Source organism: Oncorhynchus masou, chromosome 5, assembly GCF_036934945.1.
Source record: "Oncorhynchus masou masou isolate Uvic2021 chromosome 5, UVic_Omas_1.1, whole genome shotgun sequence".
NCBI classification, from domain to species: domain Eukaryota; kingdom Metazoa; phylum Chordata; class Actinopteri; order Salmoniformes; family Salmonidae; genus Oncorhynchus; species Oncorhynchus masou.
The window spans coordinates 71,835,686-71,852,393 of NC_088216.1; the positions used below are offsets into that span (position 1 = coordinate 71,835,686).

A 16,708-nucleotide genomic window follows, 5' to 3' on the forward strand; every position below is an offset into this window, starting at 1 on the left:
GCTCAGCATTTATGTTTTAACTTGAATCAATGAGCTCAATCAGTCCTCCATGACAACAAAATCATAAACTACAGAGTTGGCCTGGCTAATAAATCCTTCGTTTTTGGGTTATGCTCAAGTAAAACAATTTGGCTAATCTATACTTCCCTATTTCTAAATCCTATTCTTGAAGATCAAGGGCTATACTATTTATTGAAATGACTGTAATTCTGATAGACTTTGATTTTTATTATTACATGTAGTAGAAAGTGATGGGTTAGAATAAGCCTACCTAACAACCCATAAAGTAACATTTAACATCCCTATATAGCCAGCTATGTAAACTTTAACATTGATTTATCCTGCAATAGATTTCGTCGAACTGGTAACACACATTTTTTTATTCTTCTAATGGCTCATAAGGAGATAGTAATCTAAAAGTAACTGAATGGGTAATACAAAAGTGACGTTACCGATTACAATTTTGGACAGGTAACTAGTAACTGTAAAGGGTTATATTTAGAAAGCAACCTACCCAACCCTGAATGTACGACTCCCATTAGATGTAAATCAGATGAACTCGTTCTAATTCGCTCCACTATGCCCCCCACTCACGCGTGTTCCATCCTCTTGTGCATACTTTAATTCCGCCTCTCATTCCCTCCCGAGCTGAACTCGACGCGCGAGGCACAACCGATGGTACACAGGAGCGCTGGAATTTCCCGAGAAAAAAGTACTAAGTAGAAATAGCGTCATATTTGCAGTTTCACCCTAATGTGAACAGTCGAGTGGAAAAAGTCACGGGATTCTACGTTTCAGAAATTTGCTGATAAGGTAAGTTCACTCATTTTGAGTTGTCTATCAGGGAGTTGAGCTCACTAATGAATTTTCTCTGTTCCCCACTGAAATATTTTGTAAAGCTGATAACTACTTTTGGATGCATAATGTGTTTATTTGGGAATCGTAGCCTATTCTTTATCCGAAAATCACTTTTTTTCAAACACATGTTAATTATATTGAATGGCCTATGAAATCTAACTAGGTTAATAGTGATGTTATTTCATGTTATAGCCTAATACTTCAGATTTTTGCTGATAAAGTGAAGGAGAACGATGCACCAGAATTTACGCATTATGATAGACTTGACTGCTCGAAACTGTTTGCTGTCAAATTGATATTTACCATGCTCGCCTATTGTAAACGACGCGCACGGCACTGTGTTTGAACAGCCGAGTGAAGCACATCGTGAAGTAGCCTATACTTTTGTAAATCTGAGTGCTACAATTTCGTCAATATCTCTGTTACAAAAAGTTATATAGCCTAATAAACAGCATCGCACCTTACCCCTGAGTCCAGGTTGAGATGTTCTGTCTCTAGGCTCTTTACTTCACTCCGTTTTATATTTAATAGCCACATGCAGGCAGATGAGAAAAATGTCATATGAATGCAGAATAACCAGTGGCATGTTCAGATGTAGGCTATCAACTTTTTGGCACACCGTCCAACAACATCGCAACTCACTCTACCAAATCAAACGCAATCTCTTAAATGCTATAAGATCTAAATTCTCACTCAACAAACATCCCATTTTATTCAGGAAACCTGTTAGATGTAAAAACCGGCACACTCCAATTAGTATGAAATGTTATGTTTCGTATTGTTTTTATTACGGTGTTGACGTCCCTCATCAGTTTGTATGATGTTTCGAATTGCAATTTCTTAAAATGTTACCAATTTGCGAACCATATACAGTGGGGCAAAAAAGTATTTAGTCAGCCACCAATTGTGCAAGTTCTCCCACTTAAAAAGATGAAAGAGTTCTGTAATTTTCATCATAGGTACACTTCAACTATGACAGACAAAATGAGAAAAAAAAATCCAGAAAATCACATTGTAGGATTTTAAATTAATTTATTTGCAAATTATGGTGGAAAATAAGTATTTGGTCACCTACAAATAAGCAAGATTTCTGTCTCTTACAGACCTCTAACTTCTTCTTTAAGAGGCTCCTCTGTCCTCCCCTCGTTACCTGTATTAATGGCACCTGTTTGAACTTGTTATCAGTATAAAAGACACCTGTCCACAACCTCAAACAGTCACACTCCAAACTCCACTATGGCCAAGACCAAAGAGCTGTCAAAGGACACCAGAAACAAAATTGTAGACCTGCACCAGGCTGGGAAGACTGAATCTGCAATAGGTAAGCAGCTTGGTTTGAAGAAATCAACTGTGGGACCAATTATTAGGAAATGGAAGACATATAAGACCACTGATAATCTCCCTCGATCTGGGGCTCCACGCAAGATCTCACCCCGTGGGGTCAAAATGATCACAAGAACGGTGAGCAAAAATCCCAGAACCACACGGGGGGACCTAGTGAATGACCTGCAGAGAGCTGGGACCAAAGTAACAAAGCCTCCTCCTTTTCCGCAGCAACCAGTGATCCGGGTCAACAGCATCAATGTAACAGTATAACTTCCATCCCTCTCCTCGCCCCAACCTGGCTTGAAACAGGGACCCTCTACACACATCGACAACAGCCACCCTCGAAGCATCGTTACCCATCGCGCCACAATAGCCACGGGTGGGGATGGGCCTGGAGACCTTAATTTAACTAGGCAAGTCAGTTAAGAACAAATACTTATTTACAATGATGGCCTACCCCGGCAAAACCCGGATGACGCTGCTTAGGCTGCAAGACCAGGCTATTTCCCAATCAACCCCCTCATGGTGCTGATGCTGCGAACTCTGCAGCGATGCTGCATGCTTATCAAAAGACAGCACTTATGGGCCTCCCGAATGGTGCAGCGGTCTAAGACACTGCATCGCAGTGCTAGAGGTGTCACTACAGACCCAGATTTGATCCTGGGCTGTATCACAACCTTCCGTGATGGCGAGTCCCATAGGGCGGTGCACAATTGGCCAAGCGTCGTCCTGGTTAGTGGAGTGTTTGGCCGGGGGGGTTTTACTTTGCTCATAGCACACTAGCGACTCCTTGCGGTGGGCCAGGCGCCTGCAGGCTGACCTCCATCGTCAGTTGAACAGTATTTCCTCAGGCACATTGGTCGCTTCTGGGTTAAGCAGGCAGGTGTTAAGAAGGGCAGCCATATAGCACAGCTTCAACACCCATGAAACAGTTGCATACATTTTTTTACGTTTGTTAAGCCACTGACAATATATAGCATATTTAAACAGTGTATATATTATTTTTTTCTTTAGGAAAGTGAGCACTTTGTCTCCATGATAAGAACAACTGGGAAGCTGATAAAGGATGAGAAGTTTGACACTCAGGTGGTCATCAATCAGTCATCCCAATGACTGACACTTCCATTTATGCGGTGGCAGATTAGTTTTAGAATGACTCCTACAATCAGTCATGCTATTAATTTTCAATACTTGTATTGTGTAATGCTTGACTATTTCTGGCCACACATTCCAGTTGATATAGTACTGTATCAGTCCTGCAACTTTTTATTTTTCATGTAATTATTGAGACTTGCAATAGCAAATGTCCCATTCTAAATCTTTGTCATATTTCTGACTTGTTATTATTTAACATCCTGCTCCTTTTACACCATGGGTTGGCAGTGTAGCCTAGTGGTAAGAGCATTGGACTAGTAACCAAAAGGTTGCAAGTTCAAATCCCCAAGCTGACAAGGTACAAAATCTGTCATTCTGCCCCTGAACAGGCAGTTAACCCACTGTTCCTAGGCCATCATTGAAAATAAGAATTTGTTCTTTGACTTGCCTAGTAAAATAAAAAAATGTCATTCACAAATGTACAAACCTGTCTGGAATAGTGTGCTTACACAACTTTTTGATATGTTTTATACTTTTTAAACTATTAAGCTTTTTGTGCTTTTTTGTCCATCTTCATTCACTTTAATGTGACTTTTCTAAACATTCTACTGGTCCACATTATTAAAAAGTCACATTACTTCCAACATTCCTTTCACTATGAACAATGCAACTTTTGACACAAACCAGCTACTTTGACCACTTTCCAAACAAGTTAGACAAACAGTTATTGCATATGAAATCTTACGCTACTTCTCTGCAATTCAAATATGAAATCAGAATCAAAATATATATTTCCATTCTTACAAATATAGCTGTTTTAGTAACAGCATAAAATAAACATCTCCAATTTAAAAAAAAACTGAAATTCTGTCCACTTTCCCAAGAAGTTAGACAAAAAGTTAGCGCGTAGAAAATCTTCTTCTACTCTGCTATTCACTTTCCCAACAACAAGTTCATTTTTGAAATCTTAGTCTATTTTTCTGCTATTACAATCTGAAATCGGATCAGAAATATCTTATAAGGTTTTATGAATTCTTCCTCTTCTTCTCTGCGTCTCAAATCTGAAATAAGAATATAATTAACTTCTACCAATCAAGTGGTTCAACGACCACAACAATTATTTTAAACAGGTAAATCAAGTCCCAGAATTTGGGGATTTAGAGACTTGGTCTCTATTTAGAGATCTAGTCTCTTATCCAAAATCAATATATTTATGGACTGTCATACATTAACACATTTTCTTTTTCATTTATTTATTTGGAGAGATTCCCATAACCACTATGACGTTCTGCATTATCATATTCTTAGACACAAGTTAATATGTATGTCAAATTCAATAATCAACCCATGACAATTAGCCTCCAAATCTATTGCTACAACCCTGTGAGGTAGCTAACAGGGATGTGAGATCAGAAACTAGCTATTTTTTTATTGCAGCTGGTGAAGCACAATGACGTTACACATTAAGACCATGCTCATTGAAATGAAATGACGCTGGGCACAAGGGCTGCGGCTGCCAGTAACTGGAAGGACACACACACACACACACAACTCTGAAATCCCCTGGTTGAAATGATCTCGGTTGCCTATATACCGATTTTTGTGTTGTCTGGAGTTTTACACATGAAATAGAATGCACTGTGAATACATTTCTGCACTATACGGTCATTCCTCCATATGCTGAGTCTCTAAGGAGTAGACTGTGGGGGCTTTTAAGATGGAGCATCGGCATGTAGCCTAGATAGTGTTTAGCAGCATGGGATACGTGCCTCATGAGTAACCAGAAGGGGTCCAGCTCTAGACCCCAGGTGGCCTCTGAACAGCAGCAGCAGCCACTGCTGTGAACAGGAACAGACTAGCACATTACTTCACACTTTGTACACAATTACATCTCCAGGGAACATGGCTGGGTAATTTGGCAGTAACGGAATTACGCTGAGACTCAGATTTTTCACTTTAAAATGTATGCCAAACAAAAAACATTGATTTAAAAGTTTAACTAACCATACAACTCTACGCACAACACAGGAGGTTGCTGGCACCTTAATTGGGGAGGACGGGCTTGTGGTAATGACTGGAGCGGAATTCGTGGAATGATATCAAATAAATCAAACATATGGTTCCAGTGTTTGATGCAATTCCATTTACACCTTTCCAGCCATTATTATGAGCTGTCCTCCCCTCAGCAGCCTCCTGTGATGCACAATGACTACTTTGAACAATTTACATGGAATTGCCCGGCTCTCAGTTATTAAGATTGGGTCTCCCCACGCCTCTGTATGACTTGTTTGTGTGTGCGCTTTTGTCCAAAGTGTATGTGCATGTTTGAGAGATGTGAACATAAACAGTTACTAAAGCAATGTTGGCTCTAAAAAGTTATGATGCGATTGTCCTTGTAATATATTAGCACACTGAGGCAGGGATATGGGTAAAATAACAATGTTCATGTGATGTCATGGGTCAAGTGCAAGTACAGATGATCACATGCAGTAGGTATTTACAGCGCCACCTTCAGGCACTCCAGGTAAGTACATGTACATACAGTACATGACATCTCCCTTTCTTTAGATAATTTTTTTTCAAAGCAATGTTTTCTTTCAACTCAGTGTTTCACAGTGCAAACAATAAACATAGCTTTTTTCTTCATAACATAGATATCCCAATTATCATGTTATTATTAATGTTTTTTTTAAACTTTTTTTCTCAATAGTTTGTTTGAACTATAAACACTGACATCATTTTCAGTATAGTCTTTCAGTGCTGGTAATATTTTGGCATTCTGATAGGTCTTCTATAGCAAGTTGAATTCACTGTGTCAGTGTTTATATTGTTGGTTTCTATTGTTTGTTTTGGTGTTGTTGGTGCTGGAGAACACACAGGTGAGTAGTTTTCTGGTTGACACTTGTTTCAGGTTCTCTTTCCACCGGATAAGGTAAATCCATTATGGTTTCTCTGTGTGTTATTTCATGTGTTTTTAACTGGTGTCTCGGGTTTCTTCTGTAGATTCTCTCGTTTGGTGTTTGTACTATGTATGAACTTGGCTGGTCATGTATTCCAAGTACAGTTGCTGGTTGTCCTGGCTTTAACAATCTCTTTGATGTCCGAACTTTGTCTTCAGCCTCCTTCCCATTAGTAGCTGTGCAGATGAGACCTACTGTTTCTGTACTCAAGTAGAGCTATGTAAGGATCTCCGTTGCATTTTTCAACAGGTTCTTCAGTCTGAACTGCTCTCTCAGCTTGGCTGTTTGACTGTGGAAATCTAGGGCTCGACGTGAAATATTTGAACTCAGGCGCACAGCTTGAGAATAGTCCTCGTTGAGAAAGATATACGTACCTCTCAAGTTATTTGCTCTTTCCAGAACAGCTACAGTGGTTCGTCCTTTAAAAATTGCAGCGTACTGCAGCACAGCTTGCATGGTGCCGCAGAATTCTATGGCACGTTATTTAAGTGTCAGCCATTGTAACCATTAAAGCTAGTAAGTGCTAGTTTGACCACCAGAGAGAATCTTTGAGAAGCATTTGATAGCCTTCAATTGTGTCTGCATTTGAGAATGTAAAACCTTTTTTTGTAAGAACATAGTATATGGGACTGATTCTAAGAAATTTTGCTTAGTTAATTTGCATAAATTATGGTGTTTCTATTCCAAGAAAGACGAAAAACCCCTTGGGTTTTTGCAGTACAATGTGACAGTCGGGAGTAGGCTACAGTACTAAGAGCATAACATTTACACACCCTAATTGTATAATTGTAGTCTAACCAACACCCAAGCGAAGGTTCCGTGAAAATAAAAATCTCATTAATTTATCAAGATCAGTCTCCATGCTTGTCTCAGAGCAGCACAAAACGGTGCTAAAATAGTTGACCACCTGGGGTCTAGAGCTGCTCTTTAAATAGATAAGACCTACACAACTTTTAACAGCACATTACACAACACTAGTGAGACTCATGTCGCCTACGGTAGGCCCACAGTATATCGGGGGGAAAAAATCCAAAGACGTGAGTGACAATAATTACATATATGCAGTGTATATGCAGTGTCTTAGACCGCTGCGCCAATCGGGAGGGCTATTATAATACTGTACATGGTGTCCATGTCAAAATAAAGAAAGTAACACACTCCATGTATAAACTCCCAGCAATTTAATGGGTATTTACCAACGTTTCGGCATCACTGTGCCTTCCTCAGGGTAATGTCATGAATACTTGAACCAGGTTATGTAGACAAACAGTGCAATTAGTGTAACCAATGACAATAGTGAGGGGTGTGTCATAATGATTAAGTTAATTAAAATTAATTTGTGAAACTGTTAAAAAAATTGTATATGGCATATTAAATATATTACACTATTGTTATCATATAGAAACACAATGGAATATTGTACATCATATTGGCATCAACATAAATTATTGTTTCATTCAATTTCAAATAATTATTTCATTTTTCATGTAATTTTTATTACATGTAATCTTTTGGTTCAACCTTAATATATAATGAGCATCATCAACAGGGGGAACATATTAGGTGTACGCTAATAAGCTGTAAAAAAAATATTTTTCAATTTATAAGACTTGTTCATAAAGGAAAAATGTGTTCATAAGGGCCTGAGATGAAAGTCAATATTCAGACCACCAGGGGTCAGTGTTTTTAGATAGGATATCCAGTAAGCCTCCCTTTGTAGTAGTAGGATCTCGATTTTACCTCCTCTCCTTGGTAGAGCAACATGCTCAATGCCTGTGTATTTGAGGGAGGAGATGGGATGGTTAGCTTCAACAAAGTGAGCTCTTGCTGGGTAGTCAATGTTCTTACACCTGATTGAGCTGCGGTGTTCAGCTATGCGTTGTTTTAATTGTCTTTCTGGTAGTCCTACGTAGGCTTTTCCACATGAACAGGTGATGAGATGGATTACTCCCTTGGTCTTGCATGAGATGACACCTGTAACAGCGATCTTTCGACCTGTATGTGGGTGTCTGAAGAAAGACATTTTTATAGTGCTATTGCACTGTGCACAATAGCCACATTTGTAGTTCCCATTTGGGATAGGTGTCTAGAGTGTCTGAGTAGGCTCAGTCCGGTGAGATCTGACGTGCCCCTAATCTCTAATATTGCAACCACGCTTATAGACCACCACCTCTCTGAAGAGGTGTGAGATTTTTGCAATGATTACAGAATATGCCCGTGCTTTTTCAGGATTTCTTTCATTTTCACCCAACCCTTGGTGTACTTAGTGCAAAAGACGGTTGCGTTGTTATTTTTCTTCTTTATTTAAGTTTTTTGTAATTCCTCTCTTGGTTTTTGAGATATTTTCATCATTGCATCATCAAGAGTTTTGTCCTTGTAGCCTCTCATTTTGAATGCATCTGTCATTTTTTTAGCATTGCTGTCAAAATCTGACTGGTGGCCACAGATGAATTTAACCCTGCATAAAAGTGTCAGGATAACCAAAACATTTCTTTATCAAAGACTATCAGGAAGAATTTTGGTACTTATTTATTTTGATCCAAAGCCATGAATGAGTGAGTCACTTAGCTTTAGGTACGTGCCGGCTATATGACTGTGCCATTAACTTGATAATATATAATGATATTTTGGAAGTGATTTCGTAAAAATAACTTAAAAAACTAAAGTGAGCGATTGTAATCTGAGTAAAGGCAAAAATAATATTTGTAAAGACCAAAACATTTATTTCTGTTTTTAGAGGGAGAGAAATGTTGGGACAATTGTGCACCGCCCTATGGGACTCCCAATCACGTTCTGATGTGATAGATAATAATACTTTTTGTTGTATTATTTGTTTTGTCTTTTCTGGTGGATTAAACTGAAATTGCAACCAATCACGGCCGGTTGTGATACAGCCAACCTAACTAAAAAATACATTTGACGATACAATTCTCCAACTACCTGCTAATAGCCATAATGGTGTGGACAGCGTGACTGTGTGTGTTTGAAAGAGTATTTTCCAGTAAGCAACTATTTGTTTACCTTCATTAGATAACTTGGTTGAAAAACGACCAACCTCAGATTTCCCACTTCCTGGTTGGATTTTTTCTCAGGTTTTTGCATGCCAAATGAGTTCTGTTACAGTCACATACATCATTCAAACAGTTTTAGAAACATCAGAGTGTTTTCTATCCAATACTACTAATAATATGCATATATTAGCATCTGGGACTGAGTAGCAGGCAGTTTACCCTGGGCACCCTTTTCATCCAAAAGTGAAAATTCCACCCCCTATCCCAATGAAGTTAACGTAGGCTATATGATAAATGATCCGACTGATGGTTTCACCAACAAAATGTTTTTTTTTTGCCACTACTTAAGTCAGCATGATATTTTACTGTATTGATGACAATAATTCAAGTTTAATTTGCTAAATAAATCATATTATTTAATAGTTTCAATACCATGTTAAAATACTGAAATGCATTCTGGGATTCATTATGCAAATACTCTCCAAAGCGGTGTTGTTTCTGTCATCGTTTTAAGCAACAGTTGAGTTAGCTATCAAGAGGCAACGGCTGAAAAAAAGAGAGAGAGATAGTCGAGAATAGAAAATTACGGATTTAAAAATCATCAATGTATCAACACAAAAGTGGAGCCCAAAAGAGTAAGCCCAAAAATGAGAAAGCAGAAGAGGTATCAACGTTAGTTAAATTAGGATCCATTTTCAAATGCAGTTCAAGTGCAGCCATTGCTAGCACAAGCAATGTAGCGGGACCAGAAGAGGATGTAGGTTTATCATCGCCAGCAGCAGCTTTTAGTGGGTCAAGTGAGCAAAGGCCAAGCTGTTCCATTGTGCCAGAAGAAGCAACTTTGACAGAGGAGGATTCATATTGTATGCATTTTGGAGGGAAATTAGTGGATTATTGAATGAAGTGCACCAGCCAAACTAAGATTTTGGGGATATAAAGAAGGACTTTATCGAACAAAACGACCATTTGTGATGTAGCTGGGACCTTTTGGAATGCCAACAAAAGAAGATCTTTAAAGGTAAGTGATTTATTTTATCGCTATTTCTGACCTTCGTGGCGCATCTGCCTGGTTGGAAAATGTTTTTAATGCTTTTGTCCGCTGGGCGCTGTCCTCAGATAATCACGTTGTGCTTTCGCCGTAAAGCCTTTTTGAAATCTGACACAGTGGCTGGATTAACAAGAAGTTAAGCTTTTAACTGATGTATGACACTTGTATGACACTTGTATTTCCATGATTGTTAAATATTACTATTTCTGAGGATGGATGGAGGATGGCCTGGTGTCAAGAAGGGCAGCAAAGAAGCCACTTCTCTCCAGGAAAAACATCAGGGAAAGACTGATATTCTGGAAAAGGTACAGGGATTGGACTGCTGAGGACTGGGGTAAAGTACTTTTCTCTGATGAATCCCCTTTCTGATTGTTTGGGGCATCCGGAAAAAAAGATTGCCCGGAGAAGACAAGGTGAGCACTATCATCAGTCCTGTGTCATGCCAACAGTAAAGCATCCTGAGACCAATCATGTGTGGGGTTGCTTCTCAGCCAAGGGAGTGGGCTCACTCACAATTTTGCCTAAGAACACACCCATGAATAAAGAATGGCAGTAACACATCCCCGAGAGCAACTTCACCCAACCATCCAGGAACAGTTTGGTGAAAAACAATGCCTTTTCCAGCATGACGGAGCACCTTGCCATAAGGCAAAAGTGATAACTAAGTGGCTCGGGCAACAAAACATTGATATTTTGGGTCCGTGGCCAGGAAACTCCCCAGACCTTAATCCAATTGAGAACTTGTGTTCAATCCTCAAGAGGCAGGTGGACAAACATAAACCCACAAATTCTGACAAACTCCAAGCATTGATTATGCAAGAATGGGCTGCCATCAGTCAGGATGTGGCCATGAAGTTAATTGACAGCATTCATTTACATTACATTTACATTTAAGTCATTTGGCAGACGCTCTTATCCAGAGCGACTTACAAATTGGTGAATTCACCTTATGACATCCTTTATTCCAGGGCGGATTGCATAGGTCTTGAAAAAGAAGGGTCAACACTCTGCATCAACTTCATGTAATTGTCAATAAAGCCTTTGACACTTATGAAATGCTTGTAATTATACTTCAGTATTTCATAGTAACATATGACAAAAATATCTAAAGACACTGAAGTAGCAGACTTTGTGGAAATTAATATTTTTGTCATTCTCAAAACTTTTGGTCATAACTGTATGTGCAATGGAAGCTCAATGGCACTATTGATGCAGAAATGGATAGAGGCATGTATAACGCAGAAAATTTCAGGTGACAGGTGTTGGAGCGCATAGTTAATGTAACTCTCACACTTGCGTCATGTAATTTGGCGTTCAGAGGGCACTGTGAAAAGCTGGGGCAGGCCGACAGTGAGAATTTTCTCTGTATAATTGAACTGCTGTCATTTTACGACCCAGTTCTGAATGATCTTTTAGAACACCCCACAGGACCCATTAGAACTTCTTAGGGCTAGGGTCTATTTTCCTGAAATCCGCCTGACTGACGTGCCCAAAGTAAACGGCCTGTTACTCAAGCCCAGAAGCCTGGACATGCATATAATTGGTAGCATTGGATAGTAAATACTTTGACGTTTCTAGAAATGTTAAAATAATGTCTAAAACTATAACACAATTGATATGGCAGGTGAAATTCCAAAGAACTTTCCAAATAATGTTTTTGAGGTCCCAGGCTCTTATAATGGAAAGCAATGGGTCATATGTAATTCCGGCTCCCAGATTGCAATTCTTATGGTTCCACTAGATGTCAACAGTCTTTGTTCATTGTTTCAGGCTTGTTTCTTCAAAAACGAGCAAGAATTGGGAGTTATTGTGCAAAGACTCCCAGTTCAAAATCAGTCTGTCGGTGCGCGCCAAAGAGGACGTGCGCTAACTAATTTTACATTTCTGAACATACTTCTTTCCGTAAGACATATTATAGTTTATTTATATTTTAAGGTCCCTCAGGAGTAAATAGAAATGTAGTTTGACTTGTTTGAACAAAGTTTAGAGGTAGCTTTTTGGATCCGTTTGTCTGCAGGTTGAACGAGTAGATTAATGAAATCGATGGCGCCAACAAAACACACTTTTGGGATATAAAAAAGGATTTTATCTTACAAAACGACCATTCATGGTCTAGCTGGGACCCTTGGGATTGCAAACAGAGGAAGATTTTCAAAGTAAGTGATTTATTTTATCGCTATTTGTGATTTTGTGAAGCCTGTTGTCATGACGTTGCCCTCTTTGGGTACAGCGAGCACCATCCCCCACTCTCTGCTTCTACAACCAGACTGCTGTGGTCAGAGTGAGGTCGTAAATTCCTAGGGAAGAACCTGCCTCATGGCCACACAGTATTGAGATAGAGTGAAGTTTCATAGAGAACAAAGGAATTTCTTCCACCCCACAGGTCTTGTGGTCCGAACAACGGTTACGTTCCAGAGAAGGTATAAAAAATCTGTGAAGAATCCAGCTACGAACTGGTCCGTTTTTTACAACTTGGGGAAGCTCATGGGAGACGGTGTGGCCACATTACCATAACACTGTTTATATAATAGCCTCAGATATGAGGTTTACATCTAATTGTTGTATAAGATGAATGAGTGAGTATGATTCTGTTTGTAAAATTGTGTAATGTGATTTTGGACTGTTTAATGAAGGAAACTCCAATTCTCTTTTGAGTTGAACTAAATCAGAGGACCGCCCATGAGCCCAGTTAGGGTCAGGCATCCTGGGACAGCCCTTTTTCTGCAATTCTGAATAAAACCCCAATTTTGAGAAATTCTTAGTAGACCATGTTTCTCTCAATCACGGGAGGACCAAGGTTGCAGAACATTGCTGAATCGTTTAACCATACCACGTGGTTAACTTCTTCGATATAGGGGGCACTCTTTTAATTTTTGGATAAAAAAACGTTCCCGTTTTAAACAAGATATTTTGTCACGAAAAGATGCTCGACTATGCATATAATTGACAGCTTTGGAAAGAAACCACTCTGACGTTTCCAAAACTGCAAAGATATTGTCTGTGAGTGCCACAGAACTAATGCTTCAGGCGAAACAAAGATGAAATTTCATACAGGAAATGCCCCAGATTTTGAATGCGCTGTGTTTCAATGTCTCCTTATATGGCTGTGAATGGGTCAGGAATGAGCCTACACTTTCTGTCGTTTCCCCAAGGTGTCTGCAGCATTGAGACGTATTTGTAGGAATATCATTGGAAGATTGACCATAAGAGACTACATTTACCAGGTGTCCGCTTGGTGTCCTCCGTCAAAATTATTGCGCAATCTCCAGCTGCGTCCACTTTTCCATTTGGTTCAGAGGAGAAAGGCAACTGCCACGAATGATTTATCATCGAATAGATATGTGAAAAACACCTTGAGGATTGATTCTAAACAACGTTTGCCATGTTTCTGTTGATATTATGGAGTTAATTTGGAAAAAAAGTTCAGCGTTGTAATGACTGAATATTCGGGGTTTTTTCTTAGCCAAACGTGATGAACAAAACGGAGCGATTTCTCCTACACAAATAATATTTTTGGAAAAACTGAACATTTTCTATCTAACTGAGTCTCCTCATTGAAAACATCCGAAGTTCTTCAAAGGTAAATTATTTTATTTGAATGCTTTTCTTGTTTTTGTGAAAATGTTGCCTGCTGAATGCTAGGCTTCAGCTATCAATACTCTTACACAAATGCTTGTGTAGCTATGGTTGAAAAGCATATTTTGAAAATCTGAGATGACAGTGTTGTTAACAAAAGGCTAAGCTTGTGAGCGAATATATTTATTTAATTTCATTTGCGATTTTCATGAATAGTTAACGTTGCGTTATGCTAATGAGCTTGAGGCAATGATTACGCTCCCGGATACGGGATTGCTCAACGCTAGAGGTTAAACCCTTAGACTGTCGATACCGACAGAATAAGAACAAGTCTTTGATATTACTTACTAGTCTGCAGCTAGGAATTCGGTATCATTGAACGCGAAGAATGACAACCGCTGAAACATCCATTCTACAACAACATGAATGAATGTCACTCTGAACAACCACTCTATCCACGAGAGGGAGAGAGAGAACAAAAACTCTCCAACAGAAACTAACTTTTTTTTGTTTTTGAGAATTTTACCCTTTTTTCTCCCCAATTTCGTGGTATCCAATTGTTAGTAGCTACTATCTTGTCTCATCGCTACAACTCCCGTATGGGTTCAGGAGAGACGAAGGTAGAAAGTCATGCGTCCTCCGATACACAACCCAACCAAGCTGCACTGCTTCTTAACACAGCGTGCATCCAACCCGGAAGCGAGCCTCACCAATGTGGTGGAAACACTGTGCACCTGGCAACCTTGGTTAGCGTGCACAGCGCCCGTCACGCCACATGAGTCGCTGGTCCTAACCCGGACGACGCTAGGCCAATTGTGCGTAGCCCCACGGATCTCCCGTTCGTGGGCGGGCGCGAACCCATAGTCTCTGGTGGCACAGCTGGCGCTGCAGTACAGCACCCTAGAAACTACATTTTCAACAAAGATCAAGACGACACACTGAGCTTAAATATATATATATATTGATTGCAATTGTTCCCGAATGAGTGAACGTTCATGTGTAAAGGTGTAACGGCGTTCTTCGTTTGTCGAAAGAGAGTCGGACCGAAATGCAGCGTGTTGGTTCCTCATGTTTTTTAATTGAACAAACGACGATACATGAAATAACAAAAACAACAAACGGAACGTGAAAAACCTATACAGCCTGTCTGGTGAACACTAACACAGAGACAGGAACAATCACCCACGAAATACAAAGCGAAACCCAGGCTACCTAAATAGGGTTCCCAATCAGAGACAACGAGAATCACCTGACTCTGATTGAGAACCGCCTCAGGCAGCCAAACCTATGCAACACACACCCCTAATCAGCCACAATCCCAATAACTAAAAAACCCCACTAAGAATTACAACAAGCAATAAACCCATGTCACACCCTGGCCTGACCAACTAATTAACTAAAACACAAAATACTAAGACCAAGGCGTGACAAAAGGATTAGCATTTCAATTGTTATAATTATTAACTCTGTAGTGACTTCTTAGTCGACCCCCACTTCCCTTTTGTCTAACAAGCCACCATGCCGGTTTAGCACCCTAGGGCACATTCTCCTATTATTTCTTGTAGCCATATTTACTTTGTTATTTTGTTTATGCATTTCTGTGAATTACTTAGTTAGTAATAAATAAATGATTTAAGACAATTGATGTATGGATGACTCATAGTGAAGACTGGGTTTGTGGAGATAACCAACAATTTACGACGTAATAGAGACTATTGAGCTGATATGAAAATATCTGAAAGGTTATATTGGGAAATTATAATTTGGTAATCTGAATATTTTCCGTGGTGCCCCGAGTTCCTAGTTAATTAATGTTACATGATTAATCAGTTTAATCGCGTAATACTAATTACAGAGAATCTTTGATAAAAACGATAAGTCTTCAGTTTAATGATAGTAAAGACACGACACTGTGCTGGTTGAAAAATATGATGATGTGGGGCGCCGTCCTCAGACAATCACATGGTATGCTTTCTCTGTAAAGCCTATTGTAAATCGGACGATGCAGTTAGATTAAGAAGAATGTAAGCTTTTAAATGAAATAACATACTTGTATGTTCATGAATGTTTAATATTACGATTGTTTATTTGAATTGCGCGCCCGTCTTATATCACTGGATGTTGTCGACTGGTGTCCCACTAGCACCATATTATGGACACCACACCGGATGTATCCAAAGTAGACCAGTTAAGCTAAGTTTATTGCTATGTGAGAGTGATAAGGGATGCAAATAATGTCGCCACAGATCTGACCATTACAGAGTCATTTTTGGGATTTCTGGAGACTGCTGACTCATCAGCAGCTGAGCTTCAACATAAAATCCTGGGCAGCATAGAGGATAATGGGCTGGATATTTCAAAATGTCATGGGCAGTGATATGATGGATCTGCTAACATGAGAATTTCCGAAAAAGAGCCGCTTGCTGTTTATGTGCATTGCACAGTGTACAATCTTAACTTGGCTCTCAAAGACTCTGTCAAAAATATGCTGTTGTTCTGGGATTATTTGCACTTTTCGCACCAAAGTACGTTCCTCTCTAGGAGACAGAACACGTCTTCTTCCTGAGCGGTATGAGGGCTGCGTGGTCCCATGGTGTTTATACTTGCATACTATTGTTTGTACAGATGAACGTGTTACCTTCAGGCGTTTGGAAATTGCTCCCAAGGATGAACCAGACTTGTGGAGGTCTACAACTTGGCTGATTTCTTTTGATTTTCCCATGATGTCAAGCAAAGAGGCAGGCCTTGAAATACATCCGCAGATACACCTCCAATTGACTCAAATTATGCCAATTAGCCTATCAGAAGCTTCTAAAGCCATGACATAATTTCTG

The 16,708-nt window shown here is 39.5% G+C and overlaps 1 protein-coding gene across 1 annotated transcript in view; it reads left to right on the plus strand.

Annotated features, from left to right (window-relative positions):
* The first annotated feature begins 629 nt into the window (after positions 1 to 629).
* LOC135527844 (caM kinase-like vesicle-associated protein) overlaps positions 630 to 16,708 on the plus strand; it is a 95,960-nt gene continuing 79,881 nt past the window's right edge. The window contains exon 1 of the mRNA XM_064956456.1: positions 630 to 813. The gene's annotated coding sequence lies outside the window, so the exon portion shown is untranslated. The remainder of the gene's footprint in view (positions 814 to 16,708) is intronic.